This window comes from Gallus gallus, chromosome 1 (genome assembly GCF_016699485.2).
Source record: "Gallus gallus isolate bGalGal1 chromosome 1, bGalGal1.mat.broiler.GRCg7b, whole genome shotgun sequence".
Lineage (NCBI taxonomy): Eukaryota > Metazoa > Chordata > Aves > Galliformes > Phasianidae > Gallus > Gallus gallus.
The window spans coordinates 71,828,884-71,849,172 of record NC_052532.1 but is presented as its reverse complement, the minus strand read 5'-3'; the positions used below and the strand labels follow the sequence as shown (position 1 = coordinate 71,849,172).

Sequence of the window (20,289 nt, the reverse complement as noted above, 5' to 3'; positions counted from 1 at the left end):
GGAAGTTCCAAGGTGAAAACAGATGTAATCTGCTTGAAAAAATCATCAGGCCATCAGACTTGTGTCTCACTGCAGCATCAAGCTGGAGGTCTTTGTTCACTGTTAATATTTATGCTTCCTGGAAACAGCAGGGAAAAATAGACTACATTAATAACATTTTGGGACGTATTTTGACATGCTTTATCTTTTAACTGAAGTTTATAGAGAAGTTCATCTTCTCACTCTACAGGGAACTTCTGTTTAGAAAAAACTGTGTTTTCGATTAGCCCATTCTTCTAATTTCAGTCTCTGGGTGTGATCTAAAGTATCATCTTTTTGCTCTGTTCTTGAGCTCTGTTCTTGAGACTGAGCTGTGGTTGCCAGTAATGCAACTTATTCAGTGGTCTTTTTGGTGATGCTTTCTAAATGGTGACCTTGAGGTTACCCAGTGTGTGTATGTGTCATGAGGTGACTGGCTCAGGAGAGGGAAAGACTAATGGAATATCCTTGATGCTGTGTAATCTTCTGATAGTGTCTTGTATAGATATTTATACATTCCTTTTTTTTTCCCCCTTAACATGAAAATGAATCTGTTATATTGCCACTTCAAGTAATTTTTTTCAGTCAGCTGTTTGGGGGGGAAAAAAATCAATGCTTTTTTTTTTTTTTTTTTTTTTTTTTTTTTTTACAAAGATGAGGGCTGTTTTAGATGCTTGCAGTTTTTTTATAATGCGATCTGTTCAACTTATGTGTCTGGGTCTTTCCTCCACAAAGGAAAAATGTCTTTTTGTTCAATAGGATTTCTTTCCTGAACTTTGTTAGGAATGCTATAACTTGAATATTTTCTTCCCAAGTTTCAGCAGGCCTTTGACAATATATTAAAAAATGTTTCCATTGCATTATTTATATTTTTTAGCTTTGCAAATACCAAGAGTATGGTCTTATCCTTTTCCGATCTCTTTAGTACTTATAAGTGAAGCCAAGGATGGCTTGGGTTCTACTAGATTCTAGGACCATTTAAGGATACAAGAAAAGATGTAACACATTCATGCCCATCCCACCCACAATCTGAAAGCTGGGAGAGAAGGGAGGAAAAATACAGTCAAAATGTTTCTGAGTTATCTTGCAACCAGAGAGACAGTGGTTCTTATTAGTTATGAATAACGCTTGTCAAGCCAGTTGGTCTTTTTGAGTATTTGTGTTTTCCATGTACACGTGGTAAGATGTTCAGTGATCAAAACTAGGTGACTCTGCACTCTTGCAGTCCTTCAAAATCCTTAAGGAGAAACTCCAATGAAAAGAGTGAAATAGATCAAAGGTAAAGAGAACTTATAACTTTTCTTTTTCCATACTGATGATCTGTTAAATCAATAGGCATAAACATTTCAATATGACTGCAGACTGTTTTTTTTTGATTGCTTTTATTAAAAAAAAAAAAAAAGAAAAGAAGCTGTAATTGAAGGAAGAGATTTTGTTTTCTTCTAAATCTTTTTATAAGTCAGTTTGTTAGCTGTTATTTGAGAATTATGTTTTAGTGAGACAGGATGGTAATCCAATGATCTATCCACTTTGTCTTACCATACCATTGATCAAAAAAAATCAAAACCCAAACAACTGCAATTCTTGTATACAGCATTATGGCAGAAAGCATTTCTGCTTTTAATAAACATGGTGTCACTGCAGAATTTCTTCCAAACTTTGACAAATCAGTGGAAAGGTAAACTCAGTACAGGGGGTTATTTTTTTCTTACATAAATAATTAAAACACCAAACTGTACGTATGTGTATGAACCTCTAATATTTACACTTTTTTTTAGCCCTGTAAATATATTTAGATCTCACATTGTTGCCTGGCAGACAGTAGCAGGAATAACCCATAAAAATAGCTAATAAAATCTGAAACTTGGAAAAGCAAAACCCCTTTCATTTTCCTGCAATTTAGCCCATCTCCTCTTATTCACAATTGATGATTATTCCAAATAAAGATTTATGAGATCTTACCAGCTCATTACATTATTTGGCAGCAAATTTTACAGTATGATGGTTACTCACAAGCTCAATTCTTTTGTTAAAGTTCATTTGACAAATACAGTTGATCTAAAGTATTTCATAATCCAGTTGAATACCAATATCTACTTACATATTTGGGACTTGGTTACGTATGTATATTATATGTATCTATCTTACTGAAAATGGAAAATGCCTACTTTAAAATAAAATGTTAATAGTATTAGCTAGCACAAATATACAGTAATGAATAGTATGTTCTCTAGGCAGTGTCCTATGTAGGAATAAATGAAGATCTTGTCAGCAAGTTGTGTGCTGTAGGATACGCAGCTGTTATTCTCTTAAAGTCTCTGCTCAGTACTGTTGTGGTAGTTCTGAAGATCGTTCTCTTTCAGAGCATGCTTACAGTAACAATAATGGTATTTAAGACTAACTGGTATGGGTAACCTTTGCTACCACAGCCAACCCATCTGTTAATTGTGTGTGAGGTTGTATGTGTAACTGTGAAATACCAGAGTAGAAATTAGACTTGGTGCCCATGTCTGTTCACAATAACCAATACATTTACTAATGGGAAACATTTCTCAATTCATAGTTGTGACACAGCCACCAAGTTTAACTTCTTAATCTGATATTTTTGTCTAGGAAGTTGTCAGAATCTAAAATGTCTGGGAGTCTTCTTACTGATCATCTCCTGTGTATGTTTTGAAGTCTAAGCTTCTTATTTCTCTTTTTCATGCATTGCAATTTATTTTACATTTTCCCATTTTGTTGTCTTGGCAGTCAATGAAACATTGTGCATGTACCAGGGGAGAGAAGCGACCTTAGATGAAGTAGGATTGGAGTGCTTCTTCAGCATTCTTTTGAAGTGGATTGAGGATTTTCAGGGCTGTTTCAGGAAGGCTTCTGGATCCTTGTTGTCCTTTCTGAAGCTGTTTTTTACTGACTAGTGTTAAACATAATACCCTGTTAAGAAGATCAATAACTGTGAATAACACATACGCTTTGTTGTTAACTTTTGCCAGGGGAAAACCAGGTGGTAGACCACCTCATGCAAAAGCGCAGCATGTTAGGAATTGCTTGCATGAAGGTAGACCAAGTAGAAAAGAGGTTTTTCTACTTCTGTGTGTTTTTATAAATAAATAAAATATGCCACATGTATTCAGATTCTCAAGCAAGTACTGCTTGAAAATGCAGTATAGTAAATTTGTGCTGCTTTTTTTTCTTATTTTATTAACCTTTACAGCCCTTTTGTCCTCAGGGAAGAGTCTTCATTATCATCATGAAAGCTGCCCCCAAGTTACTCTTTAGACAACTAGATCAGCTTTATTCTTAGGAAGCACAATGAAAACAGTTTTTTCTCACTTCTATATGTATTGTTCAACACGAAAGGAAATTGTAAGTGCCTTCTAGAAGTGCTGACTAATTGCTTACTTTTCAGGACATGTTTTAAATCAATTGACTATAGAGTTACTTTAATTGTTCAACTCTCGTAAAGCTTTCAGGTTGTAAAGGTTTTAAGTTAATGAATGGAATTAAGAGTACAAAGAGCCATAACACTTTTTATGACAGCTGAAGTTGATTTCTGAAATGAAGTACTGTGTATGTTGGTTAAGATCTTCAGATTCAACAGGCAATCCTCCCCAGCAGACCTTTCTTATCTTTTTTCATCTAAAACATTTTCAGGGAATATATATGCTTCTCTCTTTTTATGGACCTGCTTATTTTTTTCCTTTAAAATCTGGAAGCTTGCACCTAAGTGCATCCAGCCCAAAAAATTCTTGCAGTTGCCATGCAGGCCTTGAATCAGTGCATCGTAACGAAAAGATTCATGGGAACAGGTAATATTTGTTGCTAAGCAAGTAAATGACATTGGACATTACATAATATTAGTTATAATGTCTTGATTATTATGGAAAAAAAAACATTTTAGGAATGAAAAATTCATAATTTCTTTGTAAGACTTCTGTTTCTTGTTTGTTTGGTGTGGGTCAGCATTATTAAAAATGGCACCTTAGAAGTACGTTCCAATAATTGAATAACTGAAGGCTTTGCTTCATGCCTTCTCTTGTCTGATGCTACATCTCCCTTGAGCAGATTGCATCTGGCTGAAAATCTTTGTGGTGCTCCTTTATTGCCACTGACATATTTCACAGGCAACAGATTAATGCACTCTATTTAGTGTATAGACTGCTCTGTGACAATAAGTACTTAACTCTGAGGCTGTACAGGTGACTTATACGAAAGTGTTAAGCTGATATGAAATCTGCAGATTGTAGTGGTGTCGACACATCAATTTATAAGGTGTATTTGACCTTCACCTAAATAAGCATTTTTTATCAGAAGATGCTGGTTGTAAATACAGCACTCTTAATGGATTTGTTCATTTTGTATTAATATTATTGTGAGAATATTGAGACTGTTGAGTTTACTGTTGAGTTTTTTTTTTTTTTTAAGGCCAGATGAAGAGTAAATTCTGGTAACAGGTAGGAGGTTAAAGAAACCAAAGAAATCAGAGTGCATATTTTGGTGACTTAAGAATGAAACTAACCCAAAAGATAGTAGTGCACTGGTTGTCCTGTTGACGTTACATCAGGATTGTCTTGCCTTGGCTCTTGAGCTGTGTGTAACTCATGAAAGATCTAAAATGCAGCACCAGTGTCACTAGATAATTGGATGGTCCTAGTGCAGGTGCTGTTGGTTTTGTGCTGCAAAGCCTGACAGCACGTGGAGCCTGCAGGAGGTCAGTATGGCAGTTTAAGCAGCCTTGCTGGCTTCTCCAGAACTACCACAGCTCTCTCTGCTTCCGAAGCATAAGGTGGCCAGTTTTTAGCTCTTGGTCTTAGTAAGGTATTTATGGCTTTCAGGAACAAAATGGGACGATATTCACTTATGGAAGAGGTATTGAATGCTAACAGTTTCAGGGTTTTTTTGTTTGTTGCAGTTTGAGCACCATTGACAGTCTTCATTTTTTCTTTCAAAAGACTTTGCAAGGCTTGTTGGAGATATGGTGTGTGAGATGCTGTCCTCCAGTTGAGAAGGCATGACTTTATTGCACAGTTCAAAATATGCATTTCATTCTTCTCTTTTTGCCTCCTCTGAAGGAGGAGGTGAGAGAAGGTAACCAGAAACCCACGCATGTAAAACAGAGTGAAGGCATAGAGAGGTGACCTCTCTTGTAAATCTTGCTGTGCAGGTTTTAGATGTTGCTGCTGCTGATTGCCTAGTCTCATCCTAGCAGGGGTTTCCAAGAACTCAGGGTAACATAATCATTGGGATGTTTTCCTTAATTTTCAGGCATTTTACATAGTTTTCGCTATTCACGGAAGAAGATGGGAGAGATTTGGCCTGTTAGAAATCAAACTAGAGTGCACGGAGTTGATTTGTAGAGGATCTTTTTCTTACAGGCTCAAATACCTTAAAATTGCACATGCTTTTAGCTCTAGGCAAGTTTGGAAATACTCTTTCATCCCTACCTCCTTTGTTCAGTGCTTGGGCTAGAAAACAAGATTATGGACTGGGTCACTTGTGGGCTGGGCTTTAGTTTGCCTTCTGCTGTCTCTGCTGTGAATAAACTAGAAGCATCTTGAAACGTTGTTGAATTTGTGAAAGCAGGGAGCTCACTGGCTTTTTTTTTTTTTTTTTTGCACTCAGTGTCTTTTGACTTGTCCTTGTGCCTGTGGAACGTGAATGTGGTGTTTTATGCAGTACTCTCTTGATTGTTTATTATGGTCATATTCACAAAGATGATTTAGCCCACTAATAGTTACCTCAGTGTTAGAGTAATAATGGTGATAAAAGTCAGTAAGATTTATGTGAGCTGGCCTCAAGTATCAATGTATACTTCAGATGTCTATAGACCCCATGGGCAGGGTCATCAACCACTAGAACCGGCTGCCCAGAGCCACATCCAGCCTGGCCTTGAATGCATCCAGGGACGGGGCATCCACAACCTCTTTCTGCAACCTGCTCCAGTGTTTGTTTAGTAAGTTAGAACTGAGCATTTGAACCAACATAGTAATTTCTGGTCTGTATGAATAACCTCTGGTAATGGCTCTTCAGGCATGTCTCTGTTTATCTGCATTTTCAATCCCCACAATTATGACTAAGCATCAAAGTCTAGACTCTGAAGACCTGTTGTATTAGAAAATACAAAAATTGTGAGCAAGCAAGTTTTCACCAACGACATTTTGAATGAAGCTTTATATTGAGTGCACACAGGGAAAGTTATTTTTAAAATTGTTAATCTTATACTTTGAGCAAGCATTACTAGCTAGCATGTTAATTAAATGTTTGTTCACACACCTTTAAAAATTAAAATGATCCTAAGACATCTTTTAATAACTATTAACAGGAACTCAAAGGGGCTGTATTAATTTGCAGCAGAAAGCTGTAATCTGGAATCTTGTTTATCCTGTGTTCTAGTGTTTAAGAGGTTCAAAACAGCGTTACTGATGGGGAAGCAGAATGTCTCGAGAGGAACACCCATGCATTTTCTGGGGAAGGGTCCAGAATAAAACTAACAGTCTTCCTCTCTGAATTCCAGCCCCTCAAATACAACTTGCATAACTTAGAGGTGTTTCTCGGGAAATTGCTAATTTAGAGCAGAAGCATTGTCTACCTTAGTTGTGGTAGATAACAGGCGTATAGTAGTTTCTCATATTACAGCTAATGACTCGTCATCTTCATAGGGCTGTGGGGTATGGAGATAGAAGGTGGAATGCTGGAGGAAAAAAGTTGTAAGTTTTCTTCACTTAAAATCTGTATAAGATTGTTGCGCATTTTCATTCCTAACAGCGTTTTATGGGAGGGACTGAAATGTGTCTGTGTGTAAAATTTCATCCAAAATTTAGACCGAGGGATTTGATTTGTATTGTAGAAAATGGGAAAATGAAGGAGAAACTCAGCTCTGTTTTTTTAATTAAAGGCAGCATTTTGTTGAAGATTATGATTGCTGGGTTTATCTTGTTGACAGAAAAGATTGATTTATTGCTCATTTCTTGCAAACAGCTGATAAATTCTCCTGCTAGCACGATTTGAATCAGATTGTTCTTGAAACTATGGATTAACTTCGTCATAAAAAAATAAAAATAGTGCTCAGCTGTATAAAAGTTAAGCACGATTAAGAAAACAAAACAAAAAAGTCTGTAGAAGAACCATCTTTATTTGGCTATGTTCCTGGAAAAAATAAGACTATCCCTGTGGAGGAGTATATTTCTGTACCGTCTTCTGTGTAAAATGGTCAGATAGAATGTCATGGAATTATATGTTGTATTGAGGATGTTGAGCAAATCAGCTTCTCACAGTGCAGCTGGTAAGAAAGGAAGATATACTGGGGATGTAAAATTTGAGTGAACCTAATAAAATACCTGAATATGTGTTTATAGAATTTCTGATTATAGATCCAAAGATAGGAAAAGATAGTGGACATTAGTCTGTATGCCAGGGTGTTCAGTTGGGCATGTGTTTGAAGAGGTGCAATTCCACTACTTCACTATCTATCTATAAAAGACCTGAAAATGAGCCAAACGAAGCAAAAGTTAGTGCTTTGGGTTTCTGCTTGGTGCGTGGAGGAAGAATGATTGTTTTTAACTCCTTGGTGTGTTGCAGTAGCCTATCTAGTGAATTTCCAATCTGTCAGTTTCCTCAGTAGACTGAGTTGTGGGTGCTTAATAATTAAGCAATAGGAAAATCTAAGTCTTGCAATGAGTCCCTTCAGATGGATTAGTGATGCTATGCTGCCACTCCGGATTTTAAGTGGTGTGCTTTAAATGCATATGTCTGAGTGAGAATGCATATATAGTATGTATTTGTGATGTCTGTCTGGTTAATTGTATCTTATAATTGTAACATGCTAGGTGTGTTGTACCTTAAAACAGCAAACCCAGCAAACTTTTCAACTTTCTTTTTCTCCTAGGACTGATGAGTAGTATCACAAAGAACAGTAAAGCATTTTTTTAAAGCATTTTTTGGATCTTAATGCTTAATTAGGATCCTTCTACTACTTCTGTCTTCAAAACTGTCAACATTCATTCTGGGTCTCTATCTCTCTCTCCCCCTGCTTTTCCCCCACCTCCTTTCCTTCCCTAAAGTTGTTCAACACATACTTTAAATTTTTATTTCTCGTGGGAGCCTTGTCATTTCTCATTTTTACATCTTAATTCCATGTTTCAGCATAAAGTATTACTTGAATTAAGTTTTCTCTGTCACTTCAAGCAAGAAATGGTAAAGATAAGAGATTATGCAACTGAGAGCACTGTTAAGTCTGAGCTCTTTTTTCTGAATAAATCTTTGCAAGTGTGAAATTTATTTTTCTTATTTAAAGGGTAAGTATTATCTCTGCTCTAGCAGGTTGTTAAATTACACTTAAATTAAACAAATCTGACTTGCAAACTATGTTCATGCAATTCTCTCGCTGTGCATTGTAGTGATGCATAGAAATATCTTGGATTCTTAAGTACACTAAAAATGTTTTCATTTGTTGTAGAATAAAGCTGTCTCCTACAATTGTCTACCTTCAGGGTTAAACTCTGAACTTCTGAGTAAACTAAGATAAAAGATACTATTGTTTTCATTTTTGACTATTACTGCTACTTATGTTTGAAAAGATGTTTATCTTTCCATGAAGTACATGTTTAGATCTAAATATAATGGATTAGTCCAAAGGTGTAAAAATAAATAAATAATAATTTTCAGAAAAAAAAAACCTCAAGAAATTCATGTGATTTATAAAGCAGTGGACTTTAGTAAGTCTTAAACTGTAAGGCGATTCTACAAGAATGCATTCAGGTATGTAAAATGAACCTCTGATCTGTCTTGCTGTAAATGCTTGAAAAGTAAGGGAGCTCATGCAGATGGTAACAGTCCTTAGTTGTCTGTTTTTGTTGGTTTGGGGAAAAGGAGGTAAGCTGCTGTTTCACCTGACCATAAGATCTTTCCCAAATGTTCTGTTGACTGTGTAGTGTTGCGTGTTGATTGTACTGTGTTTTCCTGATGAAACAATTTGTTGTGTTATTGTGGTAGTCTGACACATTATTTTAAACAGTATTCAATTCCATGTTTATTGTAGCCAGAAATGATCTTTGGAGGCTCTGACTGCAGATTTCTATTGGCCTCCTGGGCATGCATACAACCAGTTACTTGACTGAGAGAACAATTGAAGAGCACAGTGCTCAAATCAGCTCACAGCTGCTTGGCTAAAGAGTCACTGGTGAAACCAGAAGTTTGTTTTGGTAAAGGTATGATCACTACTCATAACCACTAAAAGCCTGAGTATTAGATAAATTATATAGTCCTAATGATCATTTTATAGTAACAAACCAAATTTGGATTTAAGGAGAGGGATACTATGAAAGCATGAAAGTACAATGTGTTCTTGAAGGTTGACAGAAATTTGTTACTTAACTAGATGAGAATCATCCTGCATAAGAATGTTCTTCTATTTCAAGACAGAAATGAAATTTGAAAAACTGAGAGCTCCTGAACTGAGTTCTGTATATGAATGTATTTGTTTTAGCTTCATTAAAATCTGTGAAATTTTGTCAGCTAATGTAAGCAGAACATTCTGCCCACAGTTTGGTAAGCAGCTGAAGGACAGTCTTGTCCGTAACTGTGAAACAGGATCTTTTTGCTCAGTGTCCCAAGCTGCCTGGTTTGCAGCACGTATTCTGTAAACCACAACCTCAGAGTTGCACATTCTGTCTTCTCCTTCATATAAAATAGTTTAATAGTTTTTATCTGCTGGTCTCACACAGATTATTAACTAACAGAGGTTAAGAAAGGAGAATCTAGGTTAGAAGGAAATAGATCTGTATATGTCCTGATGGACAGTGGAAAGCTGACACATCTAAACTGTAAACTAAGCAGAAAGGCTTAGTGATTTGGAGTTTTGATGGGCTTTGTGGTCATCCAGGGACTGTACAGAGCCTGAGATGGAAGTCTTCCCATCTTCTTCAGTGGGAATGGGATTATGGATACCAAAGGGCCACCCCTGCAACAGGATGGAAGATGAAGGTTTTTTAGCTCTGTTTCTTATTTAAGTTCTTTGTCACTGTTCTTCTTTTGAAGCCTGGCCCTATGTAATGAACTGATAGTAATCTAAAGCTGAATTTCTCATTGGTGGCTGTGAATGTATTAGTTGTCTTCTCCAGCTCTCCAAAACACAAAATGCGAGACAAGTAGTTTCCTACCACCTGCATGCCTTGTAAAATCTCTCAACAGTCTTATTCATCCCCTTCATCTTCTTTATAAACTACATTTCAAAAACTCCCTTAGACATTGTGACATGTTGTGCCCTTGAAATACATCACCTCATCCAAACCATGAATTTCAGCTGAAACAGCATTAACTGCACGCCGATGTTGGGTTGTTTCTGAGCGATGGGGAAGAGCTGCTGCCATGATGATGCGAGGCGGGGGAGGAGCAGAGCCAGGACAGGGCCTGAATGGGGCCGGGGGTATCCAAACTGTGTGACAACTTGCGGATAGCACTGACATTGCAGGGAGTTGGCAGGGCATGGCTGCAGGAGGTCAGTAGGCAGAGGGTGAGTGATTGCACTGAGGCTATATATATTATAGCTACAATTTTGTTTCAGTTTTCCTCTTCTGTCTCACTAAATAGTTTCTATCTCAGCCCAGAAGTTCTGTTTTGTTTCCACTTCCCTCCCTCATCCCACTGAGTGTGGAGTGAGTGAACGGCTGTGTAGTGCTGAGCTGCTGCCGAAATAAACCACAGCAACCTCTGTTATATGCTACGTAAGACTGCTCAGATGATCTTGACAGCACTGGGAATTCAAAATTAAAAGTGTACTCGAGTATTTTGCAGGACCCTGGCTGGATACTGAGCAGTTTTTGGGCCTGTAGCTGAAAGATGGAAGCAGCTGTCAGCATTTTGGAAGAATGAAAAGATGAAGACAAACATCTTAGTCTTCTACAAAGGAGTAGATACTCTAAGAAAGAACTGTATGAATATTAAAAGCAAGATTTGTCATCTTGGAGAAAAGCTGTCTGACAGCTCTTCAGCAGGCTACCAGAAGTCCTGTATTTAAAACTAGATGAGAAAGAAGGTGACCCTGAAATATTTAATAAGCTTAAAGACAGTGTTTCTAGAATCAAGTGGAAAGTCATCTGTGGTAGTTACTTGATGTTTAAACCTTGATTTGAGTTCTGTCTGTCATATTGCTGATTAAGAAATCTCATTTTAGACTCCTGCTTATGAATGATTTGGCATAAGACTTTCATTGTTAATTTCCAAAGCCGAGCTTGTTTGGGGATTGTCCCTGAATTCTCAATTGCCTGCTCAAGTGAGAAAAGCAAATTATTTTGTGCAAATGGAGGAATCTTCAGAGACAGTCAGCTATGAAGTAAATTTTTGAAGACACTGCAAAACATTTTTTAAAAAATATTACGTTTGAAAAGTTGGTATTACAAAAATAGTTGTACTCCAGTACAACTCCAGTAGTTGTACTCTAGAAAGGGTAGATACTGTAAATATTTTCATCTTGAAATACAAAAAGATGAGGATTTTTAATACATACATTTCTTAAGATTATCTAATCATTTCTTTTTCTCTCTCACTCTGCCACCTTTCCTCCCACCACATATGCTCCCTACATCCCGGACTGAACCATTCACTTTTCAAAGTATGCTTTACATTGAACTTTTTGAGGGAATGTATATATTAAACATATACTGTGGGATGGTGTCTTTTCAAGTGAGGCTGTTTGGTTTTGGTTGTTGTTGTGGCTGGTTGGTTTCTTTTTTTGCATGTGTGTGTTTCTTTTTGAGGAAGTTCCAGTTCACAGAGCGTCTTAAAGACGGATCATAGAAACTGTGCTGTAAACTGCCTAGCACATCAGACTTGTTGTGGTTGACTGTGAGGGTAGGATAGATAAAACCACAGCATTAATAGATATTTTGTCACAACAGTGCTGAGTGTGCTGCTTTGGTAGAGAATACTGTTTTTCCACAAAGAGATTTAGTGGCATTCCAACACTGAGACTTAATCAGTTATTTCCTTATCACAGTACCTAGATGCTTTGTGAAACTTCTATTTTTTTTATTTTTATTTTTTTTTTGCAACGATGTTCTAGTGAACCTTGAGACTTACCATTTTTCCTCATTCTCTTTTGCTTCTAGATAAGTTTCCTCTGGTGTGACTGTGGTAAAGTTTTACAGAAACATGTAAGAGACAGCTTGTCAACCATGTGCTCATTGACTACTTGACTAATGTTTTTCTGATGGAAAAGTTCTGGCTTCTCTTTTAGAAACAATAAGAAAAATCTATGGGAATGGCTAGCCTTTTTATGGCTGACTTTGAAGCAGCTACATGACTTGTTTCTCCACTTCAGGCTGTCCCTCTGGAATTGTGATGTCAGTGCGTTCTGGCATCTATTTTCTCAACACTATTGAGAGCTGCTCATCAGTCTCAAAGTAGATAGTTTGCTGTTCTCTGTTATGTGGCTGACTACAAAGTTGTCAGTCTTTAGAAATAAATACTTAAATGAATGTTTCCAAAATCACAAAGTGATGTGAATGATCACTGTTTCCAGGGAGCCAACAAAAAAAAACTTGCAGTCAAGCTATGTACAGAACAAGTCTTTTGACCTTAAATCATTTTTTTTTCACCTAGAGTTACCCTGTTTGCACAACCAAAGACAAAACTGTTTTGAGGTGGCTGTGTTTCTAAGCAGTGATAAGAAATCATGTGAGTTAATAAAGCAGTAATTTCTGGCCTGGTGCAATCTCCAGCTAGACGCTCATAGTCTGTGTTATGCAATTCACATGCCCTGTTATATAGTTGATTTGATTATAACATCTAATTCAGTATTTAAGCAACAGAAAATGATGACAAGAATGGCCATGCCCAATTTTGTTTCTGTGCTTCCGTGTGCTATTTATCCATGACTTTTTTTTTTATGCCTCTTCATCATTGAAGGCACTTGCATTTCTTATTGAAAAACACCAATGTCTTTGTGATCAGCTGGTGAATTCAGTGGCAGTAGTGGGTATGGGTAGCATTCTGATGTGGAACAAGGGCAACAAGTTTAACAGTAGAAGTGTTCTGGTGGTTTTTTCTTTTTCTTTTTCTTTTTCTTTTTCTTTTTCTTTTTCTTTTTCTTTTTTCTTTTTTCTTTTTTCTTTTTTCTTTTTCTTTTTCTTTTTCTTTTTCTTTTTCTTTTTCTTTTTCTTTTTCTTTTTCTTTTTCTTTTTCTTTTTCTTTTTCTTTTTCTTTTTCTTTTTCTTTTTCTTTTTCTTTTTCTTTTTCTTTTTCTTTTTCTTTTTCTTTTTCTTTTTCTTTTTCTTTTTCTTTTTCTTTTTTTTTTGTTCCCTCCTCCTCAGAATTTTGTTTTATGTTTGTCTTGAACTCTCCTTCACAAGTTTGACTGAATGTCTGTGTCTAGTGCTATTCATACTAACTGTTGAAGTGGAAAAGTATGAAAGTAGAGTGAAAGGATAAAGGAGGATCTAATTAAAGTTTAAAAACAAGACCAGTATTGAGGAAAATGTGACTTGATAGAGCATTTTCCAGAAAAACATGAACACAAAGTATCTGTTTTTCCATCTATAGCTTTTTGGATCTCAAAATGAGTTACTACTACTTCTCTTATCAAAACTAGAGTTGACTTCACGTATCATAAAATGAACCTTTTTTTTTTCTTTTGCCCATCACCTTTTCAAGTGTTCCTTTGCTTTCTCAGCCTTTAATCTGTATTGTAGTGTCTGTGCCAGACTTGACATGTTTCAGAGCACATTGGGTAAGTTTGTTTAGAGAGACTGTTTTTTTTGTTTGTCTTCATGTTTCTTCAGAACCACAAAAGTGGGCAAAATGTGTCAGCAGAAATAAGCTGAGTGATCCCACAGACAAACTCTTGTCCCTGTAAGAAGAAAAACATTGTTCAGCAGGACTGGTGTTTTAATGGTAACAGTGTATGTATTCAGTTATAAAGTTGTCTTCCAAAATCTGCAGAAGTTTTCAGGGTGGCTGTGACTAGGCTAAAAGTACTGTATTGGAATACTTGTTCATAAATACAGGCTTGGACATTTTGTATTGTAGGAATTCATTTTCCTTAAAAGCACTCCAGTAAAATACTTCAGCCTGTGGTTTCTGGAGTGATCGTGGGAATAATACGTACAACAACACGCTGCACAGAACTGCTTGACTGATTCTTTCCAGCTGCATGGAACTGATTGAATAACTCACAAAAGAGATGGTCAGATCTGCTCCATGTAAGCTATTGGATGTCTTTTGAAAGTGCTGTTGCCCATAGGCTCAGGTTGAAGCCAAGGTGGTTTGGAGATAGTGACTTGATGACCAAGTGGGACTCCCTTCATCCAGGTCTTGTATGTTCTGAGATTCTTAGCCTTTTATTGGAGAAGGCAAAAACAGTTTCAGTCAAGCAGATGATATTTTGGTTTTATCCGTTATAGCGCTGAGGGAATTCTCCAGGTACTGTAACTGAGTGCACAGTGCTAGAACGCCTGGGATCTGTGAGGGTACAGCAGTGCTGCAAGCTCTAATGTAGGGTTATGTTCCTTAACTTTGAACCAGGCCATAGTAAGAACTGTGTGGTGGGAAAGAGACTTTTGTTCTACACAAAGTGAGGTTGTGGAGCAGAAACGTGTTTGTTGTTAAGTGTGTATGGCTCTGTTTACATGGAAAATATTTATTCTGTGTTTAAACATATAGATGATATTTATAAAAATCACAGAGCCTAAAGTGGGTCATCACTCAGGTGATGGTTTGTCATCTGTAAGAGCATGAGCTGTGAGTTTTCAACATAATAAAGGTCTAAATGTAGCCTTGGGAATAGTGGTAACAGAGTGGGGAAGCCTGGAACCTGGGTACTTTGGTTGAGGGTCAGATGCTATTAAATTTGAAGTCAGAAATTGTCAAACCACTTGCAGAGATCTCAGAAAGGAAGGAAAGGTTACTTTGTGTTACCCTTTGTGCAATGTAAGCATGACTCCTGTGCTTAGAAGCAAATCAGATTATGATATAAAGTAACAGGAATCCAGACTTACAGTCTTATTCTTAAAGCATTAACAGACTTTTTTTTTTTTTTTTTTACATGAATACAATCAGCACGTAGAATAACTTTTTGTTTGGAGATGGGTGATGGAAGATTCTGTTTCTGATTCTTCCTTGATTTTTATTTTTTATTTTTGTGAGAAAATCATTATTCCCACCATGAGTTTTATCTTTAGTGTTGTATCTTGATAAAAGCAATTTATTCTTCCAAACATTTGCAGTTATTCAGCTGATTTGCGAGCACAGCATTGTTCTCTTTGCTTCCTTTCCTCCTCAGCCACTCTTGCAGATGCCTGCTGAAGCAGTGTGATTGTCTTATGGTAAATGAAGCAGCAGTGTGCTGTTTCATTTTCATCACAACAGTGTTGCTTATCAAACAATTTGGATTAATTTAGAAGTGAAAAAGCAGAACCTATTCTAGGTTACAAGACCTAGAATAAGTATGAACACCTTTGGAAACACTTTGTGGGGATTGAGACAGATTTAAAATGTTTGTGAAACAAACACATCTTTCTATTGCTGCACCCCCAAATATAATAACATGATGCTTGAGTGCTACTGAACTGTTTATAAAGAAACAGAGGTGCTGATCTATCTTCCTAGTCTGAGAATGTGATGTGAATTAAGAGCCGAAGCTTTTATTAAATGTCTTTCAGTTTGTTAAAGTCGGTATGGAATTTATTGGCCATTTGTTATTATTGGAAAATGCTGATTCATCAAAATTGAACTGTGCTTTGGAAACACTCATTTTGGCAACTTTTCATTAGGTCTTTATCCTGGTTCGCATCATTGGAGCCTTGAGTTTCCAACTCTTGCAGTCATATCACACTAGCTAGTTGGAAGCTAGTGAAACAAGGATTTCTAGCTGTGGTAGCATCATAACCTCTTTTTTTTTTGCTTCTTTCCAGGTATATCTTTCCCTTTCAAGTGTTGCTGTACTTCAGTGATATCTTGTAAGCTTTGTGTTTCTTTCATAGATTACAGCAAGGCTTAGGTTAAAGCTAAACACTTTCTGCAGAAAAGAAACAGTATTGCCCATTCAAAATACTTGGTTCTCATTCTTTGTCAGCTTCGTGCAGATGCTATCGTCTGTAGTATGCTAGGCGTTGCCTACAGAGAAGATAGGAGTAATGTTTCCCTGGGTCACGGGAATTTCAATAACGGTTTTGCAGATTTGAGAAGATAAGGGGAGGATAAAAACAGGAGGAAGGAATGGGGTAATGGGTACGTATATGTACACAAGTCCCTCAGAAAGTAATGCCTTCTATGTATTTCCATGGAAACTACAACAGATACAAAAAGCGTATTAACTCTATTTGATGGAGCAAACTCTCAGCTACAAAACAATAGTTTCAACACAATTGCCACCACCAGCTATGCATTTCTACCAGTGATGAACGAAAGCCTCCATGCTGTGCTTGGTTTAAAAAATAAAAATTAAAAAAAAATCTGCACCAGTGGAGGTAACACGCTGTTTCCTACCCACTGCCTCACTGTGCTAACACCTACTGTTTGCACTCTGTAAATGTTCAGCAAGTGTTGATGAGTAACAATGGGAGCCATTTTTTTTCCTCATGGAGGAATTCACTGGCACACCTTTGCTTCATACCCACTTCAATGTCAGATGCCATTTTGTCAGACTGTCCTTCTGCTGCCATCTGTCACATGGCAACAAAATGCAACAGAATACTGGTGGAAAGGTTCAGCCCCTACTGCCATACAGCCAACGTCTGCCTCTGACTTGGGCCAACATAATAAAATGGGAGGCATTACTTTTGGAGCAGCCATTGTATACACATGCTTTCGGAGACAAACATAGCAGCTGAAGAGAGATGGGATCTCTTCACTTTGATGGAAGTTTTACACTAAGCTGTCACTATGTTTTGTAATGTCTCCTCACTGGTGTTTTCTCTCTAAAGTTTTTGAAAATTTTAAGACAGTTGGGAAGGTTTGTGTCATCACCACTAAAGGTCTGATTTTCATGGTAGTAAGTCTAATCATCAATGTGCAATACAAAGATATTTCTTTATTACTTGACAAAAGCAATGTCACTAAATTGCAACTAGCAAACTTGTGATTCATCTTGTAGTTTGTTCAGCTGTTGTCAGGAAACTAACTTTGTGAAAGTCTTAAATATATATAATACCTTAATATATATATATATATATATAATAAATATATAAGCAGATGCAAAGGAGGAAATAAACGCAGTTTCTTAACAGATGTTTGCTACGACTTCATAGATGTTCTCGCTTGGTTGTCTTTCAGCACTGGATGCATTTTTTTCCTTCTAAAGGTGAGACTGGGATAACAGAGAACAAGTACTGTCAAAATAAATAATTTATGGATCTCTTCATAAAAACAGAATTGTGTGAGTTGGAAGGGACCTTTGAAGGTCATCTAGTCCTGCTCCCCTGCAAAGTAAGAACATCTACAGCTAGATCAGGTTGCTCAGAGCTTTGTCTAGCCTGACCTTGAACGTCTTCAGGGATGGATGGGCCATCCACTACCTCTGTGGGCAACATGTTCCACTGCTTTATTACCCGTATTATAAAACCAAACAAAAAACCAAACACAACCAAAAACAAAAAAACACAACTTATTTTCCTGATATCTAAATCTCCCCTGTTTTAGTTTGAAACCAACTCTTGTACTGTCACAACAGACCCTGCTAAAGAGTTCATTGGATCATTTTTGTGGCCCTCCTCTGGACACACTCCAACAGGTCCGTGTCTCTCCTGCACTGGGGACTCCACATCTGGATGCATCTGGACCTGGGAGCTGACAGTAGTCTAGCAAAAAGTACCAACAGCATTTGTAGCTGATGTGTCCAGCATGGGTGTGTAAATACGGTGGGACAAAAATATGTCCTAATCTGTTGTTTGCAATTTGTTGCCTAATCTCAGTCAAGTCAAGACCCCCAGCTTCTTCTCCCAGTGGGTCAGATTGGATAGGGCTCTGGGCAACCCTGATCAAAGCAAGGGGTTGGAACTCAATGTGCTTTAAGATCCCTTCCAACCTAAGCCATTTTATGATTCTACAATCTCAGTGGCAATAAGGTAGATTCTCGTTTTCTAACAATATCTGTACAGGACAGACCCACTCTGCATGCCTTAGCGTCTCTGTTTTAGTCAGACTTCAAGGAGTCCAGTCATGGCATGCTTATGATTAGAGGACAAAATATTGTTAATTCCAGGGTTGGCAGAAAAACTTGATTGTTAGTGGTTTGTTTGTTTGTTTTTCCAGAGGCTTTGCCCATTGCTGAACGTTAGAGTGTCTGTGTCTTTTCCTAGAAATAAGGCAAATGGAGATGATCCTGGTAGGTGCCAGTTCACCTCAGGGCACTGTGACAGGAAAAACAGCTCTTAAATCTCTGGTACGATTTTTCACATAACAGATAGTCAGTTTGGGTAAACTTTATTGAAATGACTTCAAAAAAGCTTCCTTGTTCCTCAGTCTGAAATAGTTTTCTGCTTTGAAAGCAGTTTCCTATCTCTGTAGGAGCTATCTGCAGACCAGGGAGACAACTTCCCTGCTAAAATAGCAGGAGTTGATACCTTCACTCAGTGCCAGCTCTGACTACTTCACTGACATCAGTTTGCACTGGTGACTCTGCTTCTGTAAAGAATAAAAAAAAGCCACATAGTAACCTCTCTTGTTAAGAGATGAGTCCTTGCCAAACTGAGCAAGCTCGTTTCTTTCACTGTTATCTCGGACCACAAAGGAGAAAGAGTGAGTTTGTGCCTTTCTGTTTGAAAGTTAGCCAGAAAAAGATCTTTGAGGGGTGATATTCACATGGCTGCCTTGGGTGCCCAACCTGCTGAGTTAAGTTAGCCAGCTCAGCTCTGAGCAGGCACTGCAGAAAGGTTGCTTTTCTCCTCCTCGCTCAAGGAGCCCGGCCGGCTGGTTCACCCTGCTGAATTGGGTTCTAAAGCTGATTTGATTAATGCCACTCCCCCCTGAGGACATGGATTGTTTAATAATAATGCATTCTAGTGCCAGCCCTGGTGAGTGTGATTGCTTTTATCAACAATAAAAGGAAAGGAGGCGAAAGTATGCATTCTTCTTTTGAAAAATGACTGCAATTTAACAATCAAGTGTAAAAACAAAAAAGCCCCTAAAATAAATCTTGCACTGTAAGTGTGAGTTTATTGGATAGTTTGTTAATGTGGTCTAAAAGGCTGAGCAAAAAAGTTGTCTCACTGTCCTATTCAGGAAACTAGAGCTTCATAGTAATTCCAGCATTGGAGGCTTCCTAATAGACATTGACCTTGAGTCAGTAACGCAAGGCTGACTTGCATATATTTTAGATTCTTACAGTCATTAAAGCACTGTTCCTGATAAAACTGTGATGAAGGCAAGAGTCTTTGTATTTCATCTCCATTAAAATAATTATTTTATCTCTGGAGCAAAGTGAAGCATAATATTCTTTTGTCCCTCTTAATAGGAGGCCTCATAGTTATAGCATTAATTTCCAAACCAAATTCAGAAAATCTTTTAGACATTGCAGCCTGATGCAGGGGGGCACAGGAGGGCTCTGTTTAGAGATTGTTGTACTGAGTCTTAATGCAGCAGTACAGCCATCAGTACATCCAGCTCTGTAATTTTTTGTTACTCGGAGCTTCAGCTTCTTTGCTTCCCTGAGTATAGAGAATAGCATGCAGTATTTGTGGCACGTGGCTTAAGCTCCTATCCTTGAAAATGACTGTTACAATGACTTGAATTGTAATTACAGAATGAATTCTTGCTTGCTTGTAAAAGCCCTTTCTCAAGTGGTTACGTCAGCTCTTTCAGTTGATCCTGAAGATGCTGAACAACTGGAAGTAGAAAAAATATCTCAAGAGCCCCCTTTCTTTTGATTTTTGAGCTTTGAGTTGGGAATGATGGTATTACTAACGTAGGGAGTTGCTCAGAAGAAGCTTCAGCATTTGAGGCTAGCCCTGGCTAAGTGAATTTTCTTTTTGTATGCTGTGAAAAAGATGCAGTGCTTGTTTTCTTGGATTGTTAATTAGACAAGTTAAGGTAAATAATGCACTTGATTCTCTACCCCAGTAACAGAATGCATCCTTCTGGTGAAGCTGTTCCTTTTGTGGAACTGGCCTGATTCTATCAAACTGTCAATGTCACATGCCATTGAATCACAGTCTTCCCTTGCCGTGTGTATCAGTGTGCAAAACCAAGCTATTCTGACAGCTTCCCAGGGCAGTCAACAAAAACAAGAGCAAGGTTAGGAAGAGTTAAAGCTTCTCCGAATAAATTCACTATCTATATTTC

The 20,289-nt window shown here is 37.5% G+C and overlaps 1 protein-coding gene across 2 annotated transcripts in view; it reads left to right on the top strand.

Annotated features, from left to right (window-relative positions):
* Positions 1 to 20,289, top strand: part of LRP6 (LDL receptor related protein 6) — a 130,031-nt gene that overhangs the window by 15,178 nt on the left and 94,564 nt on the right. The gene's annotated exons all lie outside the window — the stretch shown is intronic.